The sequence below is a fragment of the Macrobrachium rosenbergii genome, chromosome 2 (assembly GCF_040412425.1).
Source record: "Macrobrachium rosenbergii isolate ZJJX-2024 chromosome 2, ASM4041242v1, whole genome shotgun sequence".
NCBI classification, from domain to species: Eukaryota; Metazoa; Arthropoda; class Malacostraca; order Decapoda; family Palaemonidae; genus Macrobrachium; species Macrobrachium rosenbergii.
This window is the reverse complement of record NC_089742.1, coordinates 17,902,078-17,910,030: the sequence shown is the minus strand read 5'-3', so window position 1 is coordinate 17,910,030 and position 7,953 is coordinate 17,902,078.

Sequence of the window (7,953 nt, the reverse complement as noted above, 5' to 3'; positions counted from 1 at the left end):
GAGATAACCTTAGACAAATTGAAAACTTGCATTTATTTGATCGCATTCAGCATGAAGCCCGAGTGTTCTTTGAACATATCTGGTTCTTAGGGCCTGATCTTGTGCTGCTGTTAGCATTCCTTATGTTTCCTTCTTGAATTCCCCCCTCGGTAGCCATTGCCATGTATCATCGCTGGCCAGTTCTTTTGTCTGTCGCATGTACTGTCCGTGCACTGGTTTGTTGTGCCATCCCCCTGTTCTGTGTTTAATTTTCCTGTCTCTGTATTTTTCTGGGTCTTCATCTACTTCTATCAGTCCTTCTCCCCATGCACTCCTTAGCCACTCGTCTTCACTGGTTTTCAGATATTGCCCCAGTGCTCTGCTCTCAATGTTGATGCAGTCCACTATGCTTAGTAGCCATCATCGCCTTTCCTTTCGTGTTTTGCATAGTCTGTCTGTATTTGCTCTTGAATGTAGTGTTTTGTGTTCTGTCATGTGTTTTCTAGTTTTCTGGTCTATCTGCGGAGTTCAGCATTCGTGAACTCCACTACTCCTTCACTGTATCTGATTTCTGGTACTGCCCATGTGTTTATGGCTTTCGTCATGTTTCCAGTGTTGATTTTTGTCTTGAGTATCATCTGATCGTGTCCTTCATCTCTTGATGTTTAATATCCTCTCCTTCTATTATTCCCAATTATGTGTATCCTGTCCCATCTGGTAGCTTTATCCCTTCAGTTCCTGTCACTTTGCCTTTTTGTATGTTGACCAAGGCGCATTTTTCTATTCCAAACTCCATCCTGATGTCCCCAGATACTATCCTTACTGTCTGGATTGGGGTATCTATTTCCTTGATGCTCTTACCATACAGCTTGATGTCGTCCTTGAACATCAGATGGTTAATTCTGAGTAGCCTTGAAAGATCACTCTCTTATCCCAGAGCTTGTAAGTACTGTATTCCAGTTGTGCATTGTAGTTTTAAGGAAGCTGATGGAGTTTTCCTCTACCCCATATATTTTCAGACATTCTATTAGCAACGTTTGGGGTATCAGGTCAAAGGCTTTCTTGTAGTCAATCCATGTCATGCTTAGGTTGGTTCTCCTTCTCTTGCTATTCTTTATTACCATTTTCTCTTTTGTGCCCCTACACTTCCTTCTGCAGCCTTTCTGTTGGTGGGGGATTGTGTTTGTATCTTCTAGGTAGTTGTATAGCCTTTCACTGATGATACCTGTTAGTAACTTCCACATTATTGGTAGGCAGGTGATAGGCCTGTAGTTATTTTCTATATCCCTTATTCTTGTCTTTCTGTGGCCATCCATTTGGGCACATGGTGGTTTGTGATACAATGCTAGAGTTGTTATGCTATTCGTGGGTGTAGGGCCTTGAAGTTTTTGAGCCAGTATCCATGGACTTCATCTCGACCTGGGGCTTTCCAGTTGGGCATTTTCTTTAGTTGGTGTCTGACTGTGCCTGTCTCAGTGAATCTTTGTTTTATTCTCCACATCTATTCTGCCTTGATTTTCTGGAGCCATGTTGCATGTTTGTTGTGTGATACTGGATTGCTCCATATGTTTTCCCATAGCCTCTTGCTTGGTTCAGCTTCAGGAATTTCCTGGTGGTTCTCTTCCCTTCTTAGTTGGCTGTATAGTCTTTTCTGGTTGGTTCCGAAGAGTTTGTTCTGTTGGTATCCTTTATTCCTGTTCATGTACTGTTAGATCTTATGTGTTTTAGCTTTAAGCCTCTGTTTTGTATCTTCTATTGTGCTGTTTAGTCCCTTCTCCTGTACTTTGTATTTCTCTTTCAGTTCCTCTCTTTTCTTGCTACTTAGCCTCTTTTCTGCCATTTCTTTCAGTTTACTCAAGTCAGAAGAGCCAGTTCTTTTTCTTTATGTTCCTTACTTGGTCTGCCAGCCTCTGTTCTGTTTGAGGGGTGTTATTTCTCTCATTGCAGATGTTGACCTGTCTTCTTCTGTATACTCTTTCTGTTGGCTTGCTTCTGATGTAGCATCTCCATATTTCCTTATCTCTTCTCTTGTCCATTTCTTCTTCTGGTTTGCCTCTGTAGCTCCAGACTCTGGTTGCTAGTTACTCTTGTTGTGGTGGTCAATTGCTGGATGACGACCTCCGAGTACCTGACCGTCCTTCACGTTGATTGGGCTGTATACCTGGCTGCCAGATAAAGCTCCTTTGTTGCCAGAGGTTCCATGTACGTCGTTGTCGTTTATTCTTTCATTTCTTTCCATCATTGCTGAGTTTTGCTATTTAACCCATAGCTAGACCATACTCTATCGAGAATAGGTACTCATTTACCACTGAGTAGACCGAGCAAATTATGGTAAAGATCCTCTCCCAAGGAATCAACGCTAAACCACTCTGCCACAGAGCTCTCTGACTGATGTTGCTATAGCTGAGAGTCATGGCACCGATGGTGTCGCTGATGAGCTGGGATCACCCGTACGACCACTTCACTGTTCCAACTGTCTCGCCAACAGAAACAATCGACCAGGGGTTACCTGACCAACATTGTTAGAAGAATCCTTTCTATACCAATTTCCTGTTGTTGTCTTAACGCTGCCTCCATATTTTACCGCTTAGTAGGACTGATGAGGGATATGGACTAGTATCTGAAATTCTCTCCTTTTCCTTTTGACTGTGTACACAAATATTTTTAACACTACTGTGGCTTTTAATTCTCGATATTATAGTCTCGTTACAGGGTCATCTTGTTTCATTATTATTATTATTATTATTATTATTATTATTATTATTATTATTATTATTATTATTATTTAGAACATGAACCCTATTCATATGGAACAAGATACAAGAGCCACTGACCTAAAAATTCAAGCTTCCAGAGAATACGGTGTTCATTTGGTCGTCATCCAGCAATTGACCACCACAGCAACAGTAACCAGCAACCAGAGAATGGAGCCATAGAGGCAAACCAGAAGACAGTTATTAGAAGAGAAAAATAATGAACAAATTAACAAATAAAAAATATAAAAATGTAACTAAATTATTAAAATAAAAAGAGACTTGTTTTAGGGTAGTATTTTTGCCTGATCTTTTGAAGTTCCAGTTGCACAACATCCTCAGGTAGACTGTTCCACAGTCCAGAGGTGTGGGGGATAAAGGTCCTTCCGAACTGACAGGCATGCCAGCAAGGCACATTTGCTGCATACTAATGCTGCTGTTCAGCATATCCTTTCGCTCTTGGCAGATAAAAGGGTTAGGGATCATATGAAATGTCTCTGTTAAAATTCAACCATGAAAAATTGACAAACAAGGGATTATCCTTCAATGGTCATAACTGCTAATGTTAGTAAATAGAAACCTACCACCACGAACCACACTATCTAAATGAGATAAATCTTTGACAGAAGCAGACATCCACAGAGGCGAATAGTATTCTAGTAAAGGAAGGACAGATAGCTTAAAACAGGTGGCACTGATTTTATCGTTGTTATAAATACGTGGACCCTATGTACAATATCTAACTATCGTGCGGCATATACTAGCAATTTCGTAAGATGTTTCTTAAAAGAAAGATACGAGTCAAAAGGGACACCAAGAATAGTTAAAGCTTCAGATTCATTCAGCACAGTCTCATCCACCTGAGGGGGGGATGGGGTGGAAAATCTGTACGAGATCTGCTAATAAATAGTGTTCTCGTTACACTAGAGTTCAACCTCATACCCCACCGATCAAACGATTCACTAGCCTGCTGTATGTGTCGATTGAGACTGAGGGTAGCTTCATTATTCACAAGTGGAGACTTAAGTACACTTACAAGTATTGCATAATCGGTATACTGAACAATCTTGTTTTCCAAGCTAACAACCATACCATTTGTATACCCAAGCAATAACAACGGACCAAAACAACTCCCCTGTGGAGCTCCGGACACAATAGATTTAGGTTCACTAAAAGATTCCTACAACAGCAACACGCTGCTGCCTACCTGTAAGGAAATCTTGAATAATCCTAAAAATGTTCACCCACCCTAAGATTCTGAAGTTTATAAATAAGTGCCTTGTGATTTACTGAATTGAAAGCAGCATTAAAACCAAGCTGAATTACTCTGCACTCAAAACCCTTATTAAAGTTCCCTTGCAAATGACAGTAGTATTCTTCACACACACACACACACACACACACACACACACACACACACACACATATATATATATATATATATATATATATATATATATATATATATATATATATATATATATATATATGTGTGTGTGTGTGTGTAATAATGTGTAATGTGTGTGTGTGTGTGTGTGTATGAGTGTGTGTGTGTCTGTGTAAAATACCCGAAGTGCATGCCTGTTTGCAGTTAGTTTCGGGAATGAACAGGACACTCTTTACTGCAGCGAGGATGAAATAAAATTTCCTTTTTACAACTTTCATATGCGCTGGTATCAGGCCCCATCAGCAAATGTCTTTCCGTAGTTGGTGCTCGCATTCACCATGAATTTCTCACGCAGCTATATTCCTGCTCCTTCCCTGGAGATTACGAGCTTCTTGCAAGATATACCAAAATATACTATCTCTGCTCTTTACTGGGCTGGGTAGTAGATGTTGTTGATCACAACTGAATTCTCTTTACTTTATTTTAGGGACTTGTTTGTGTAGTATACAGACACACGTATACATATGTATATACATACATATGCAGACCCCAGAGAGAGAGAGAGAGAGAGAGAGAGAGAGAGAGAGAGAGAGAGAGAGAGAGGGCATTATAGAAACACGGAAAGACTAATATAGAAATATTATTGAGATTATCATAAAGAGTGAGACACGTGGTCATACGGTTATGAATCAAAATCTCGAGAAGGAAGTGGACACTGTTAATGTAACGCTAAGGCAAAACAAAAATTTTACGACAGTTCCTAAACAGGTAGTGAGAGACCGAGTCAGCAAATACCAATTATGCATGATGAGGTCGTGATATACACTTTGCCCGTCGTGAACTCGCCATCGAAAGAAAGGAAATGATGGAAGAAGAATTGGTGATAGTGAAATGATGAATGGTGAAGTGTGGCGAAGTGGTGAAGAGTAAGGTAACCGACAAGTCTTGTGAACAATGACCTAATCGACACGCCCATGGACTGTGACGTAACAAAATGTCACCGTCCAAACACTATAAAGGGAGAAGGAGATAAAAGACCAAGAGAATAGAGGGGGGCAGAGAGAATAAGACAGAATAGTTGAGCTGTGGGCGGGGTGTGCGAAAGTGTAACCTATACCACAGTGATTGACGGGACTTTGAATTTTTCACAGTTTTCTCTCACACTTAGATTTTTACAAGGCCAAGTTTGCAGTCTCGAATCCAGCCGGCTCCCATAAGAAGCAGCTAAAATGTGGTAGAATAATTATACTCTTAAAGAATAAGAAAGAAAGACCAAAGTACAAGTTTCAGTTAGCCGCCGTGAAGAATTAACTGTCATTTAAATGAAATAAGCCAGTTCCCTGAAGAATCAACGCACAAAACTCTAGGTCCACGCTGCCTTAGTTGGCCCATCACAGAGGGTCGAAAATAACATAATGGCGTTTCTGCTGGCAATTATAACATGTGACTGCCGAAGATTGCCGTTATGATGAATTACTTGGGATTTTATTCTGGTTTCTAGCTGGTGTCATAGACTTACCTTGATTGTTATGCCCATTTCTATTTTGCTCTTCGGTGACTAAGGAGTCTGCATAGACAATTTCATTCGGGATTCCTGCATAAAATTTTCTTTACCTCATTTTCAATTTCAATAACATCTAACTTCCTAACACGGGTCATCTTTTCGAAAGCCTTTCACGAAAACTTCCCAATGACAAAGGTAACCTTAACAAATGTTTGCAATTATCAATTGTTATTACCCGTTGACCTGCATCAATTGTTATTACCCGTTGACCTGCCATTGTTGATGTCTACGGAGTGGTTGAAACCAAATGGCCCCATTCATTTAAACGTTTATATAACTGGCGACTCATTCTGAGGTAACTCCTCCTATCCAATCTCCAACTTGAACTATCTTTGCGAGGCTGATCATGGAATCAGCCTAAAAAATTTTCCTAAAAAATTGCTTTAATTCCTCCTAATACTTAAGTCTTAGATAGGCATCAGGATGAACACAGTACCCTATATCTCCCGTCGAGAGATCAGGGTAGGTTTTGGCTTCATTTAATTTGTCAACATCACTTCCCTTTAAAGAATTTAAATGTGTATCTACTTGCTATATTCAGTTTTCCAAGGAGGATTTGTAGGGGTTGCCATGTTTAATCTACGTGCTTAGCTTCTTGTAAAAATCAAAGTGTTCGTTTTTCCAAATATAGACATCTTTCTCTTGAGCATATATTTCAACAATGGTGACTAACTGACTTTATTTTATCCTCAAAAGGCACTAAAACACAACGGGGATTGATCAGGAACGTAAGCGATGGAAGAGCTATCCCCAAAAATAAAGTCAACACACAAAAAAAAACATTCCCCACTTAAATACTTCCCATCAAATGAGAAAATAATTGAAAAAATTATTAACACAAGTTAGTAAATACCACAATAAATAAAAGAGTAGAGTAACATATTTATTAATAATTAATATAGTAGGAAAAATTTGATTTGCCAAGATTGATTGTATGTCTATTTAATTTAAGTTGAAGATTTGTGTTTCAAATGAAATAACTTCTGTTTCTTGTTTGCGTTGTAGGTGACTTTTTTTATCGTTTATTTCGTCTTCTTCACTTATTCAACCCAGTTTTCTTCTTTCTTCTAGTTTTCTTTCATCGCACAATTCAATCACTGTTTAATCATGTCTTTTCGTTGAAAGTTTATGTCTCTCTTCTTTAACTTATGTGAGTCGATGTTCTTCTCTCTCTCCCGTTTTTTTAAGCAGAACTGTATGTTAAATATGTTAGGACTGTACGGCTGGTGTTAGTAAACGCTGGGGGATATTTAGGTGGAAAACACTGCACTGCACTCGCGTTGCATTTTTCTTTTCTTGTCTTAATGTTCAGTGAATAATTCCTCTTTTTTGAATTCTAGTAAAGTTGGCACCAATAATCGACCTTCTGTGATGGGCCGACTAAGGCGGCATGGGCAGAGAGCGGTGTGTGTTGATTCTTCAGGGAACAGGCTTATTTCATTTAAATGACAGTTCATTTTTCAGGGCAGCTAACTGAAACTCGTGTTGTGGTTCTTCTTTATTATCCCTTTGGGGCATAATAATTGTTCCACCACTATTCAAGCTACCCCAATGGGAGTCGGCTGGATTCGAGACTGAATACCCTAAGGCCAAGAGAAAGAAGGTCTATTCATTTGCCCCCAAATCCTCCGTGTAGGCAGAGCTTTGCCTACCTCCTTATTGCGTCAGCAGTGAATTTCCGCAATGAGCAGTACCTCTAAGATATGTAATTGCGTACGTAACTACCCCAGGTGGGAGGCGACTCCACCCAATTGGGTAGTCCTTGTCTATATTGGCCTTGGAATAGCCTAAGTTCAAACCTGGATTTGTACAAAACTACATGCGAGAGAGAGTTGTGAAAAAGAGTTCTGACCCAGCTCACCGCCCAACTATTCTGTCTTATTCTCTTTGTCCCTCTCTATTCTCTAATTATGTCTTTTATCTCCTTCTCACTTTACAGTTTTTGGGCGAATGCGTTTTGTTACGCCACAGTTCATGGTCATGACAATTACGCCAATGTTCACCAGACATGTCGGTTACCTTATTCTTCACCACTTCGTCAGTTTTTCACCCATTCACCGATTCACTATCACCAATTCTTCTTTCCCCATTTACTTTCTTTCGATGGTGACTTCACGACAGGCAAAGTGTTTATCACGAGCTTATCACAACTGGTATTTGCTGATTCGGTCTGTCACTACCTGGTTAGGAACAGTGGTAAAATTTTTGTTTTGCCTTAGCGTTTGAATAACAGTGTCCACTTCCTTCTCGTGATTTTGATACATAACCGT